Here is a 16,031-nt window from a genome sequence, read left to right on the forward strand (position 1 = left end):
CTTATTTATTTACAACAACAAATTGGACAAACACGCATTGTTTTGTTTACATTTTAGCTTAAGGTTCACATGTACACGTTTTTGCATATGTGTTAGTAACATCTTTAAACGCTTATAACTCCTAAAAAACTGAACCGATTTCAACAAAATATATATTCTGCACTTCTGTGTAGAAATCCCTTTAAAATGGTATATTTTTTACCCTAATTGAATGTATAATGAGAGCGTAAAAGGGGTCTAAAGAAATCGACTTGCCTATTATTATTATGATTTTAGTTTTATGCAATTTTTTCATAATTTTTATTATTTCTGATTAATAATTTAATTGTAATTAACAATTTTCTAAAATTAAATAAATTTCCCTAATTCTAAAAAATTTCCCTTTAAGGGAAATTTTAGTTTTATGCAATTTTTTCATAATTTTTATTATTTCTGATTAATAATTTAATTGTAATTAAAAATTTGCTAAAATTTAATAAATTTCCCCAGTTCAAAAAAATTTCCCTGCTAGGGAAATTTTATTTTTAGCAGATTGTTTTGTTATTTTTCATAACTATTTTAGTTTCTGTTTACAAATTTGATGAAATTTCATAAATTTCCCTAATTCTAAAAAATTTTCCTTTAAGGGAAATTTTGGTTTTATGCAATTTTTTCATAATTTTTATTATTTCTGATTAATAATTTAATTGTAATGAAAAACTTGCTAAAATTTTATAAATTTCCCTAGTTCAAAAAAATTTCTCTTTAAGGGAAATTTTATTTTTAGCAGATTTTTTAAATTGTTTTGTTATTTTTCATAACTATTTTAGTTTCTGTTTACAAATTTGATAAAATTTTATAAATTTCCTTAATTCAAAAAAAGTTTCCTTCAAGGGAAATTTTTTCATAACTGTTATTGTTTCTGATAAATAATTTAATTGTAATTAAAAATTTGCTAAAACTAAATAAATTTCCCTAATTCCAAAAAATTTCCCTTGAAGGAAAATTCTATTTAAAGCTAGTTTTTCACATATTTTCTTACTTGTGATTAATAATTTAATTTTTATTAAAAATTTGCTAAAATTTTATAAATTTCTTTAATTAAAAAAATTTCCCTTTAAGGGAAATTTTAGTTTTAGCAGATTTTTTAAATTTCTTTATTATTTTTCATAACTCTTTTAGTTGCTATTTACAAATTTGCTAAAATTTTATAAATTTCCCTTATTCCAAAAAATTTCCCTTTTAAGGGAAATTTTATTTTTATGCAATTTTTTCATAAATTTTTTTATATTTGATTCATAATTTAATATTAATTAAAAATTTGCTAAAATTAAATAAATTTCCGTAATTCCAAAAAATTTCCCTTTAAGGGAAATTTTAGTTTTATGCAATTTTTCATAATTTTTATTACTTCTGATTAATAATTTAATTTTAATTAAAAATTTGCTAAAATTTTAAAAATTTCCCTAATTCAAAAAAATTTCCCTTTAAGGGAAATTTTATTTTTATGCAATTTTTTCATCATTTTTATTATATCTGATTCATAATTTAATTTGAATTAAAAATTTGCTAAAATTTTATAAATTTCCCTTATTCCAAAAAATTTCCCATTAAGGGAAATTTTAGTTTTATGCAATTTTTTCATAATTTTTATTATATTGATTAATAATTTAATTTTAATTAAAAATTTGTTAAAATTAAATAAATTTCCCTAATACCAAAAAATTTCCCTTTAAGGGAAATTTTAGTTTTATGCAATTTTTTCATAATTTTTATTACTTCTGATTAATAATTTAATTTTAATTAAAAATTTGTAAAAATTTTATAAATTTCCCTAATGCAAAAAAATTTCCCTTTAAGGGAAATTTTATTTTTATGCAATTTTTATTATATCTGATTAATAATTTAATTTCAATTAAAAATTTGCTAAAATTTTAAAAATTTCCTTAATTCAAAAAAAATTTCCCTTTTAGGGAAATTTTAGTTTTATGCAATTTTTTCATAATTTTTATTACTTCTGATTAATAATTTAATTGTAATTAAAAATTTGCTAAAATTAAATAAATTTCCCTAATACCAAAAAATTTCCCTTTAAGGGAAATTTTAGTTTTATGCAATTTTTTCATAATTTTTATTACTTCTGATTAATAATTTAATTGTAATTAAAAAATTGCTAAAAAATTAATCAATTTTCCTAGTTTGATTTTTTTAATTTTTCACAATTTTGTTAAAATCTTCCTTTCTTGTTTTAAATATTTTAATAGTTTTTCTATATTTTTACTGAATTTCCTTTATTTATTTATGTATGTATGTATGTTTCCTTAAATCTTGATTAATTACTTATAACAATATCTTTAACAGAAAATAACACCCCCTGTCTAGTCATCCCCCTGAAAAAAAAATATCTTATAAATATTACGAATGATATTTCTGATGATAACTTCATCACTAACAACCAGCGCCAGAACAATAAAGACAGCACAAATACTTCATTAATTTACTTAACGTCCACTTTTTTCATAGTTGCTGTAGTGTTGTTGTTGTAATTTCTATAAAATATCGATCCCCCCAAAACAACCCCACTATAAATTGAATCTGAGTATGAGAAACTCTTACTCTCAGTCAGACACATGTGTGTGTGTATGTGTGTAAAATAAGTACTATTACAACTACTACTACACATACATGCAGTACCATCATCCCCCCACCCCTGAGAGCTTTGTTTTTAACTATTACTTAGTATGAGTTGTTGTTTAACACACACACACTCACATATACATATATTCTTATATATATATGAACATGTATATAGAGAAATATACAATCATATGTTTATAGTATGAGTAGTAAGTACCAGCTACATACACATTTACTCAGCTGTTCTGAGTGACTGTCCCAAACTAGTTGATTTCAGCTATCATTTAGGGTGACCACTAGTTAAATAACTAGTTATTTTGTCATGTACGTGTGCTAAACAGGGGCTCATTTGACCTTATATAGACTACAAGGAGACAGTCTGGTAGCTGATCCAAAGTAATCATCGCAAGGAATTCACAAACTGGTTGCATATAGTCATTTACCTTACTAGCTACCTAACTAGTTACTTGATTAACATGATTAGCTAATGGGACGTTAATTGACATAAATAGTGAGTTAAAAATTCATCTCCCAGACAGTCCAATAACCGATTGCTTTTAAAATACACCTTCATGCGGCTACTCTCCAATACATTACTTCTGGTGGGTAAAATTACTACTTTTAAAAGAGGAGTACAAAGTAAACATTTAAAGTGACTACTCTATTGATTACTTAGAGACACTAAAGTGGCAATTGAATTCACGCTAGGTTACCTGGGATGTATAAATTAACCTATGGACCTTCCTCTGCACATACAAGTCAAATTACTCAAAATATATAAATTATAGTCATCCAAAGATCAGCCATTAGTGACAATTATTTTCTCTAAAGGATACACTGACTACTTGTAAAACTGCTGGGTACTGTGATATGTATAAAAAAAGTGAGTTTGTATGGGTATAAAAGTCTAGAGTACTGGAGTTTTATTATTGTTGAAACACACAAACTCTGGTAGTTACACAAATACTCACATGTACATACATACATCCATACATTATGTACTTACATATGTACATACATATGTATAAGCAAGAGCATATAAAGCGCCATGCCGCCATTTATAAAAAGCATATAAAAAAAAGTAATATTGTGTGAGTAAGTGATTTTTTTTGTTTATATACAAACCATGTACTTACATGGTTATGTACTTTAGCTAACAACAACTATTATATACATACTTAGATGTTGTTGTTTTTTTTTGTAATAAACTTATAATTAAAAATAAACTTAATCCACTAAAAGTATAAGTTCATTAATTTCTTTTTTAAATTTCAATAAGTTTTTAAAAATTTCTTAATAATTTATAACACTAAAACTCTATTTTATTTATATATTTATTTAAAGAAATGCATTTTCTTTTAATTATGTACATATTTTGATTTAAAAACTTTAATTTAACATTTTATTTCTGTTATTAAACTCCCTCCCTTAATGAAAATCCTGCAGTCATCGTCATTTTACCACTATCCCCAACAATGTTGGTTCTGTAATTACTCTCACTCTTTAAAACCCGTTATGTATGCATATTTGTGTGTGTTTACTCAAACACACACTCGCCTTAACACTCACTCTCACTTATTTTTAGCACTCATTCTCTTAATAATCCGTTAACATGTTTACATGCCTACATACCGAGAGTGTGTTACTCATACTGTTATAAAGGACATTTTTTCGAGTCTTGTTGGTGAAAGTACCTTTGCTGGTTTTATTTAATAGCATATTTTTAGGCGTTATGAATATAATTAATGAAAATGGTGAAAAGTTAAGCAAATTTGTTGTTTTTAAAGGAATATTTATGGTAATAAAGATATTTATTAAATTTTAACAAATTTTGGAACAATAAAAATTAAAATATTTATAAAATATTCACAGAAGACTAGGAAAATTTTAAAAATTAAAAATTTTACCAAACGGAACATTTCTTGTTTCAGGGATATTTGGAAATTCTAAACAAATTTTAACAAACAATTTAAATAAATATAAAAAAACCATTTTAAAAAATAAGAAAAATCTGTAAAAAAAATATAATTTGTCTTTTTTATGTTGGGAAATTTTTTAAAATATTATAAAATTTGTAAAAATTAATAAAAATAATGATAGATGTATCATAATAATACATGGACATTTTTTAAGAAGTTAAAATTTTTTATTTCAAAGATATTTTGAAAATATTAACAAAATTGTTTAAGGGATTAAAATAATTATGTTTTCTAATAAAAATTAGGAAAAATCTCTAAAAATTAAAAAGTTTCTTTATAAGAAATTATCTATTTTAGAAAGTTTTGATGTAATGAATACAATTATGGTAGAAAAATAAAAAAACCTAAAAAATTGATTTAAGAGAAAATTTTTAAAAAAATTCTTATTAATTTGATCTAACGGCTTGAAATAATGATGATTGATTGGCAATAAAATATATGAACATTTTCTTTAACAGTAAAATTTTTGTTACAAGAATAAATAAATGATTTTGGTTATAAAAGTATGAAACTTTTCTTAAAAATGAAGGACTCTCTAAAGAAACATTTTTGAGGATTTTTTCAAATATAATAAACATTATGGAAATTTTCTCAAAAGGTAATTTTTTTATTTCAAAGATATGTATTTAACAAATGCTATCAACAGCCAAAAAAGGCTTGAATAACCACTATATAGATTTGATGCATCATGACTACCTAAGTACAAATATGGTCCAAATTTTAAATTCTATGGAGAGGATTTTTAAAAAAAAAATTTAAGTAAAATTGTGAATTTTTTTAGACGTTTCTCCACATAATTAATGATAATTCAAAAACTGTTAGTCCGATATTATTAAAATAAACTTAGAAAAATTTAAATTTAAATAACCTTTAATCCGTTTATATATTCCGTTTTAATTGGCTCAGTAGTTTCAGAGTTATTATAACAAATTGATGAAAAAAATATATTTTTTACGTGAAAATATAAAATTTTTTTGTTTTAAAAAATTCATGAAAAATCGAAAACGACAGAAATTGTTCAGGTTTATTACTTTATCGTAAAGTCACATGTAATATCAACAAAATAAAATATTGATCATAAAAATCGAAGGAGTCTTTTAGAATTTATTCTGAAATAAGTGAATTCGATAATTTTCACAAAAAAATTTTTTTTTTTTTTGATATGTATAAAATTTAGTTTGTGTTCTTCTTTCGATTGTTTAAATTTTGAAAACATTTTCTCCATGCTATGTAAAAATTTTCACATATATTTGGCGTTTCAATCGGCTCAGCAGTTTCGGAGTTATAACAGCAAACTGAAGCAAAAAATATAATTTTTACGTGAAAATATAATTTTTTTTTGTTTTAAAAAAATCATGAAAAATCGAAAACGACAGAAATTGTTAAGATTTTTGGCTTTATCCCAAAGGCACATTTAATGGGAACAAAATGATATATTTATCATAAAAATCGATTAATTCTTTTCGAATTTATTCACAATTAAGTGAATTCGTTCATTTTCACAAAATTGTATGTGCTTACAAAAGCGAGTCGAAATTTTACGTGTTTTGTTGTTGTAACAAAAACAAAACACATGTAAAAGTTCTCCTAAAAGAAATTTTTTTTGTTTCCACAAATTTCCTTAGAAAATTAAAAATTTTCGATGGATATTTTCTTAAAAATAAAAATTTTCTCAAAAGGGAAATTTTTTATTTCAAAGATATTTTAAAAATTCTATCAAATTTGTTATAATGGCTTGAAATAAAGATGATCGTCAATAAAGGTTTTGAAAAATTAAAAAAAAATAAAAATTCCCCAAAAGAGAAATTTTTGTTTTCAGAAATTTAGAAAATTTTAAAAAATTTCCCTAAAAACTTCCATAAATATACATATTTTTTTTCTTACAAGAATACTTTAAAAATTGCAAATAAAAAAATTATGAAAATTTTCTTTAAATTAAAAATTTCTAAATTTTATTTAGTATTCCATTTTGTTTCACATAAAAAAGTCATAAACAATTATTAAATTTCTCTAAAACTTGAAAATTTCCTTTAAAGATATTTAGCAAACACTTGCACACTTGCTTAAAATCAACAATTAAAATCCTTCAAAAATTTTAAATAATGATGAAAATATGGAATATAACCCTGTATGATATTTTATTATTACAAAGATATTTTTAAATTTCACCAATTTTGATTATATTTCCTTGAAATAAATATAAATGCCAATAAAACCTATTAAACAAACACTAATACATTTTTAAGCAGCAGGTAAAATCCTTAAATACAATATAAACAATTTAAGGATTTTGTCAGTTTAATTTAAAACTAATATTTTCCCTAAATAAAATGGTTTTGTTGCTCAAAAATTATTAAAAAAAAGGAGAAATTTTTCCAAAAAGTACTTAATTAGTACCCTTTTTAAACTTCCCTTTATTACAAACAACTCACTCTTTTGTTAACACTCTCTCTCACACTCAACATAAATTTCAATTCCCATCATTCCACACATAACTAACTCTTCTTGCCTACATTCGTTTGTTTGCTGCCACTTTTGTGAAAGAAATTCACATTTATTTTTCTCACCATCTTCTTCCCCACCACTTGAGAAAAAACTAAGCTTATTTGTAGTAGGCTTTTCTCTAAAATAGTTTGTAGCTGTTGCTAGGTTTGAGCTTTTTCCACAATTTCTCATTTCACAATCACAATGGTTAAAATAAAATGATTTATGTGTGAGTGTCTATCTATCACTCGTTTTGCTGTTGTTGCATTTTGTTTTAACGGTTCTTTATCACCACTAACATTATTTTTTCTCATTATTAATGTTGTTGTAAATGCTGGTGAAGTTGTTGTTGTTGTTTTTGTTATTGTGACTTTGACACTATGCCATGCTCCACTTTGTTCACATTTTACATTTCTTTTCCATCTTCCTTATGACTCAACATTATTTGAATGAAAAAGGAATTTGTAATTCCTGATGAAATTTCTAGGTTGGTTGGTAACTTGGCTTATATTTTTTTCATTCTCTTTTTTGTTGCTATTAGTTTGTTTTCACTTTGTATGTTTTTGTTTTTTTCCTTTTGAGTACTTTTTTTAATGGTGGTAAAATATTTTACAGTTAGTGAGAGTCATAGAGTTTAAGAGACTGAGAGAGTGCAAATGAAATGAAATGTTTGTGTTTTTGTTGCTTTATTGTTGTTGTATGTTTGTTTTTCATGCATGTGAAAGTGATGTGTTGTTGTGAAAAGTGAAAAGCCGTGTTCCACTATTCGCTTTTCCACATTTTCTCCATGTAATCGTGTAGTTTTCGTTGTCCCTTCTTTGTATATCTTTAGTACTTATGTATATGAGGTTTGTATGTTTGATTTGTTGGTGGTTTGTTGATAACTTTTTCTAATTGTTTCTGTATTTTTATAACTAGTCTTATTTATTATACACTAGCTAAATAAAAAATCTGTCTATCGTTAGAATAAAATTTAGTTAACGTTATTTTTAGTCCCTTTGGAAAATCATGATAACATTAAATTTCTTATATTTTATATGTGCTTTAATGCACAAGGGAGGTTTTCTTCCATCTGTTTTCATTAAACTTTTGTCGGCATGATTAATTATTTGACTCAAATTCCTCTAATGCACATTGACGCGTTTTTGACAGTAATTGCTTTGTATCAAATATTGACAAATGCTTGCCAGCCTTGCTTTTCAGCTAAGATTGATGGAGTTTTTTTTTTTTTTGGTACTTTTAAAGTTAATCTCAAGGCTATTGCATTTTATAAGAAAACACATTTGAAATTAAGAACAAATTATTAAAAGAAATAATGAAAATTATGAAAATTGACTTTAAAATTAGGAAAATGTATTCAAATTTAAGATGTCAAAGGAAAATATTTAATTACAATTTAAATGTTTGTTGGAAATAATAAAATTTATGAAAAAGTTGCTAAGACAGAAATTTCCCTCAAAGGGAAGTTTTTATTATGGGAAATTTATAAAATTTTTACAAATTTGTAAACAATTTAAATACATATTAAAAATTAGAAATTTTTTAAAACAAAAATTTCCCTCGAAGGGAAATTTTTTTTACCGCGGGAAATTTATAAAATGTTAACAAATTTTTCACTATAATTTAAATATTTATTAGAAATATTAAAAATTATGAAAAAAATTTCTGAAAACAAAAATTTCCTTAAAAGGGAAATTTTTAAAACTGGAGAAATTTACAAAATTTTAACAAATATTTAATTACAATTTGAATGTTTATTAGAAATAATTAATTTTATGAAAATATAGCTTAAAATAAAAATTTCCCTTGAAGGGAAATTTTTTTATTAAGGGAAATTTATAAAAATTTTACAAAAATGCTATTTTTTTATTAACTTATAAAAAATTTGAAATTTTGTTAAAACAAAGATTTCCCTTAAATGCAAATTTTTTACCAAGGGAAATTTTAAAAAATTTTAGCTTATTTGTAATTAATAATTAGAATAGTTATTAAAAATAATAATTTTTTTACAAAAATTGTTAAAACAAAAATTTCCCAAAAAGTGGAATTTTTTTATCAAAGGGAAATTTATGAAATTTTAGCGGTTTATTAATAAGCAATTAGTAAAATTAAAAAAAATAGTAAAATTTTTAAAAAATGTTTTTAAACAAAAATTTCCCTAAATGGGACATTTTTTTATTAAAGGGAAGTTTTTGAAATTTTATTTATTAATTAATTAGCATTTTGTAAAGTTATAAAAAATAGTAAAATTTACAAAAAATGTTTTCAAACAAAAATTTCCCTAAATGGGAAATTTTTTTATCAAAGGGAAATTTATGAAATTTTAGCGGTTTATTAATTATCAATTAGTAAAGTTATAAAAAATAGTCAAATTTTTAAAAAATGTTTTTAAACAAAAATTTCCCTAAATGGGAAATTTTTTTATTGAAGGGAAATTTTATTTATTAATTAATTAACATTTTGTAAAGTTATAAAAAATAGTAAAATTTACAAAAAATGTTTTCAAACAAAAATTTCCCAAAAAGGGAAATTTTTTTACCAAAGGGAAATTTTATTGGTTTATTTTAAGCAAAAATAGGGAAATTTTTTTTATTAAAGGGAAATTTATGAAATGTTAACGGTTTATTAATTAGCAATTAGTAAAGTTATAAAAAATAGTAAAATTTACAAAAATGTTTTTTAACAAAAATTTCCCTAAATGGGAAATTTTTTTATCAAAGGGAAATTTATGAAATTTTAGCGGTTTATTAATTATCAATTAGTAAAGTTATAAAGAGTAGTAAAATTTTAAAAAAAAACGTTTAAACAAAAATTTCCCTAATGGGAAATTTTTTTATTAAAGGGAAATTTATGAATGTTTACGGTTTATTAATTAGCAATTAGTAAAGTTATAAAAAATAGTCAAATTTACAAAAAATGTTTTTAAACAAAAATTTCCCTAAATGGGAAATTTTTTTATTAAAGGGAAATTTATGAAATGTTAACGGTTTATTAATTAACAATTAGTAAAGTTATAAAAAACCGTAAAATTTAAAAAAAATGTTTTTAAACAAAAATTTCCCTAAATGGGAAATTTTTTTATTAAAGGGAAATTTATGAAATTTTTACGAAGTTATATTTAACAATTTAAATAAATATGATAAATGGAAAAAGTTAAGAAAATATAGTTAATCAAGGGAAATTTATTATTTTTTTTACCAAATTTTAATTAATAGTGTAAATAATTATAAAAATTGAAGCAAATTATGGAAAATAAATAAAAACTAAATATCCCCTAAAGGGAAATTTTTCTTAACAAGGGAAATTTTTAAAATTTTGTCAAATTTGTAAAAAAAAGTTATGAAAAGTTTGTTAAAACAAAAATTTCCCTTAAAGGAAAATTTGTTAAGCCAAGGGAAATTTATGAAATTTTTGCTAAATTTTAATTAATATTATTATAAAAAATTGTGTAAGTTTTGAAAATTTTGTCAAAAATAAAGTTTCTCTTTAAGGGAATTTTTCAAATTTATTTTAAAAACTTGAGGGAACAAATAAAAATTAACATATTTTTATTCAATTTACTAATACCAAGTAAAAACAAATCATTCCAACAAAATGTCCATACAAAATTTGTTTTATAAAGCTTTAATAAATTTAAAACTTTAATTATGAATAAGGCCTTTAATGTTTAATTCTCCCTCTTTTTAAGAATATCCATCCCTTGTGTTTTTAAATTTTTTTGCCCCTTGCAACTGTTATAAATTTCGACAACTGTTTCTCTTTTGAAAAGATTTACTTTGATTCTATTTTACTTATACTGTAGTTAAATTTGATAAATTATAAAACCATAATCTGAAAGCTTAACTTATCCTCCATTAAAATTACAAATTTTGTAGCAAACGCACTATAAATTTAGAAGTTATTACTATTTCTATACAAACAATGGAATTATAGATAAATTCACATAGATCGGAAACTCTCCTGTCTAAGAATTAACGCAAATGTCAAAAGCCTAAGTGGTGAGAATGTATTTTGTTTCCGCTCTATGTATATTTCTCTATGAATGCATCCTGCTGCATTTTCTTCTTTTTCTTCTAGTAAATTGACATTCACTTTAAATTGATGTCCCATTCAGAGATGGAAAGTCCCATTCAGAGATGTAAAGTTTACTACTATTTTTATCAACTTAAGACTTACAGTATCCGTAAAAGAGTCCTATTAACATATTTTCATAAAAAATACAGATTATATTCACATATCCATTGATATTTTCCTATTGTATCATTTAAATTCATTGCATTCTGACTACTTTGCTTTTTCCTAATAAAAAATATTACAAAATTGTCATTCATTATTACAAAATTGTATTTCTTATTATTGTTTCTTAAGTAATTCCACTTAAAAGGTCAATATTTTTGTTCAAAATAAAACTTCCTGTGCCACTGAACATTAAATAGACAATCTCATTGAACTGTTCCAATAAAATTTCTCTGAAATTTTCATTAAATCCATACGGAAGACATTCTATACCATGTTTATTAATTTTTTTTCCATTTAACTTAATTCTAACAAAATCTAAAAATATCTACCAAAAAAATACCTTTAATGCAGTTGACAACAGCTCGTAAAATCAACACAAAACGACAAAACAAAAAAAAAAACCAAAGTGATTTAATAAACAAAATTGAGAGAAAAAAAAACAACAACCGGCATTTTGTTGTGCCCCAAATATTGTATGTGGCACAGCAGTATTTCAAAGACTCCCTAAATATTGAAACCAAATTGAAGGATTGTGTATAAATTGCTGTTGGTGTTGTGTGTTGTACATTTAGATGAGGCAATAATTTTAGGAGACTATGGCTACAACAAACACACACTCACTCACTCAAATCCCCAAAAATATCCCAAGTATATAGAACATTTGTACATACATATCTACATGTACATATATATAATAGACATTTCTATATAGTATATAAATATGGCCTTGGCACTCATAGACCGGGGTGTGAGTAATTTAATACAACAAACATTTATAGAGGTTTCTCGGTTTTGTTGTTGCTGCTGCTGGTTTATTTTTTTGTTTGGGGTAATATATTTTATACTCCTATATACCCACATTAACTACATCATCGACCAAGAATAGGCTCCTTCGTATGTTCGGTTTTACAGTTACATTTTCAATCGTTTGTGTGAATGTTTTTGTCTGACAGCAACAACAAGTATCCAACAAAGTCTGTTAAAGTAACAACAACAAACAAACAGCATGAAAAAGCCGCTGTACGCACATATGATTTTGTAATGTAACCAAAATTATATATTTTTTTCTGCTGTTGTTTTCCCAGCTGGTATTGCCAACAAGGCAGCTTCGAAATGGGACAGTTTTATTAGTAATATTAAATTTATAGTAATTTTTGGATTACATATTTGAGATCTCGAGCTCGATTGTTAATCGCATATTGGGGTCACCTGTTGACTCTTCCTAAGTGACATGTTTTTCAACATGAGATAATGCCAATCCACAAAAGAATTGCGAAAAAATTATTAACCTAAAAATGTGTTGAAGAGTGTCAATCTTACTCTACAATTTAAGATTTCATTCGTAGGTCTTCTTACTCCCCAATTTAAGCTTCAATCTTAGATCTTTTATTATCTTAATTGCAGATCAGCGTACACTTTAATCGTAGGAGTTTTAATATTCAAATATTCAAGCTTCAATCGGAGGTCTTCTTATATTCCAATCTTAGCTTCAATCGTAGGTATTCTTCCATTCCAATCGTAGCTTCAATCGTTGTTCTTGTGCTCCAATCTTAGCTTCAATTGTAGATCTTTTTACACTCCAATCTTAGCCTCAATCGTAGGTTTTTAATATTAAAATTTAAGCTTCAATCGGTGGTCATTTAATACTTCCACCGTAGTCCTTCTTACCCTCCAATTAAAGCTTCAATTGTAGATAGTTTAATACTTCAAACGCAAGGCTTCTTACAATCCAATTTTACCTTCAATCATAGATAATTTAATAACAGATTTGCCTTCATAGACTCCAATCTACGCTTCAGTCAAAGGACATCCTATATCTTAATGCTAGGTCGCTGGCTTTCTTACACTCCAATGTTATTGTAGCTTCAATCGTAGGTTTTATAATACCTCAATCGAAGTTCCTCTTACACTCCAATTTAAGCCTCAGTCGAATACCTCAATCGCAGGTTTTCTTACACTCTAATACCTGAATTGCAGGTTTCCTTTCACTCCTAGTTCAAATTGAATGGTAGGTCTTCTTATGCTCCAATTTATGCTGTAATCGTAGGCTTTCTTACACTCTAATTATAGCTTCAATCTTAGGTCTTTTAACACCTCAATTGCATGTATTCTTGTACTCCCATCATTGCTTCAATCGTACTCCTTCTTACTCTTCAAGTTAAGCTTTAATCGTAGGTCTGTTAATACCTCAATCGGGGGTCTTCTTACACTCCCATTTTAGCTTCAATAGTAGGTCTTCTAGTATTCCAATTTGAGCTTCTTACACTCCAATTTTAGGCCTTCTTATCACCCAATTTAAGCTTCAATCGTAGATCTGATCTGTTAATATCTCAATCATAGTTATTCTTGCACTCCAGTTGTAGGTCTATTAATAAGTATTTTTGTTTCAATTGTAGGTTATACTCCAAGTTTAATTCCAATCCTAGGTTTTCTTACACTCGTAGTTCAGCTTCAATCAAAGGACTGCTTACTCTCCAATTTAAGCTTTAGTTGTATGTCTTTCAATATCTCAATCGCAGGACTCCTTACTCTCTAATTTTAGCTTCAGTCGTAGGTCTTTTAACACTTCAATTGCAGGTTTTCTTTCACTCCAAGTTTAGCTTAAATTGTAGATCTTCTTGCTCTCCAATTTAAGCTTAAGTCGTAGATCTTCTTACTCTTAAATTTTATCTTCAATCGTAGGATTTTTAATAGCTCAATAGTAGGTCTTCTTACATTTGAATTTTAGCTTTAATATTAGGTCTTTTAACACATCAATTGCAGGTCTTCTTATACTCCTAGTTTAGCTTCAATCGTAGGCCTTCTTACTCTCCAATTTAAGCTTCAATCGTAGGTGTGTTGATATTTTATGGATCTTCTTACTCCCCAATTTTAGCTTTAATCGTAGGCCATTTAATATTACAAATTGAGCTACAATTGCTGGCCTTCTTACTCTCTAATTTTAGCTTCATTTTAGCCTCAATCGAAGGTCCTCTTATACTCCAATATAAGCTAAATTCATAAATCTTCTTACTCTCCAATTTAAGCCAAAATCGTAGATCTTCTTACTCTTCAAATTTAGCTTCAATCGTAGGTCTGTTAATATCGCAATATCTTTAATCGCAGGTCGCCTTATATTCCAATTGTAGGTCTTAAGTTAATAACATTTTAGCTTCAATCGCAGGTATTCTTCCACTCCAATTTTAGTTTCAAGCGTAGGACTTCCTACACTCTTAGATTATCTTCAATCATAGACCTCTATATTCGCCAATTTAAGCTTCAATCGTGATAGTCTTAACAGATACGTCACGGTATTAAAATGTATCAAAGTGGCATCACACGTTTAACCCCAACGTAAGAAAGAAATAGCAAATATGTATGAAAAATGTATCGCTATCCTTTATATTTGATGGGGTTAAATGAAATAAAGCTGATACAACACTTTTGTAAACGTCAGTTTTGACGAATCTGATAGTCTTACTTTCCAAATTTAACATCAAGCATATGTCTTTTAATAGCTCAATAGATGTCTTCTTACACCTCAATTTTAACTTCAATCTTAGGTATTTTATTATTTTCTTAAACACTAAAGTTGGTGTTTAAGAAGCTCTTCCTTCAATCATTAGACTTTTATACTTTTTAATTCAGAGCTATGTTATAGAGCCGGATTTAGACCAATCTGACAATGTTTTATTCGGTTTGCAATAAATTGTGCTGTGACAACGAAACTATCGACATCGAAATGTTGGGACCCGTTAAAGGAATCTATCGATCTATAAATCTAGCAGACTCTCTAACAGATTCCTTGTATGGTGTTCTGTGTATGGTTATTGACCCTAGATTTTGATCTTCCTGACAATGTTTTATTCGGTTCACATTAGATTGAGAAAAACTATCGAATTTTTCGGAACCATTAATGGAATCTTTTGATCTGTCAATCTTTCAATATTCTGACATAGTTTTAAAATTAGACAAAATTGATATTTTGTTCTTTATGTCTTGACAAAATATTGGAAATATTTCCGGAGCAACAGATTCATTTACTATGTCCTGTGACCGAGATTTCGACCATTTTGACAATGTTTTGTTCAGTTCGCAATAAATTGAGGTGTCAAAACGAAATCGTTCAATAATTGGACATATCATTAAAAATACTCAAAATATAATAAGGTCATGTCTGAATGTGGCAAATATTTATAGAGCAACAGATTCCTTTAATGGGTCCAATTATGAATTTCAAATTTCAGTTATTTTTTTAAAAAAAATAGGGGTAAATCTCTTCACCAAAGGTTGGTCTCCTTTGGTGAAGATATTTATAGATCGAGAAACCTACAAATCTCCATAAATTCTGGTAACCCTAGTTGCGATAAAGTAGGAGTATATTGTTACTGTTGTTATTCACATTATGTTCCTACTTAATGTTGCTGGTGTTGTAACAACTGTTGTTGTTGTTGCTGTTATTGTTGTCCCGGTTAATCTTACCCATGCGTCGTCGTATAGTTTCGTTTCAAGGATTCGTTTACAACATACAACACAACAGAATTGAACACGATTTAATGCTGTTACTCGTACAAACATTTTATATACAAATAGATGATGTCTGTTGACTCTTACCAACAATTATTTGAAATAACGGCAAAACCATGGTAAGAAAAAACAACAAAACAACAACAATATGAAAATAAAAGAAAAATCTTCATCATACTTCGGCGTCAGCTGGGTAAAATGAACCTC

The 16,031-nt window shown here is 25.8% G+C and overlaps 1 protein-coding gene across 4 annotated transcripts in view; it reads left to right on the plus strand.

Moving 5' to 3' along the window:
• The window catches only part of l(3)neo38 (lethal (3) neo38), a 53,190-nt gene that overhangs the window by 21,959 nt on the left and 15,200 nt on the right, over positions 1-16,031 (plus strand). The gene's annotated exons all lie outside the window — the stretch shown is intronic.

The sequence above is a fragment of the Calliphora vicina genome, chromosome 1 (assembly GCF_958450345.1).
Source record: "Calliphora vicina chromosome 1, idCalVici1.1, whole genome shotgun sequence".
NCBI lineage: Eukaryota > Metazoa > Arthropoda > Insecta > Diptera > Calliphoridae > Calliphora > Calliphora vicina.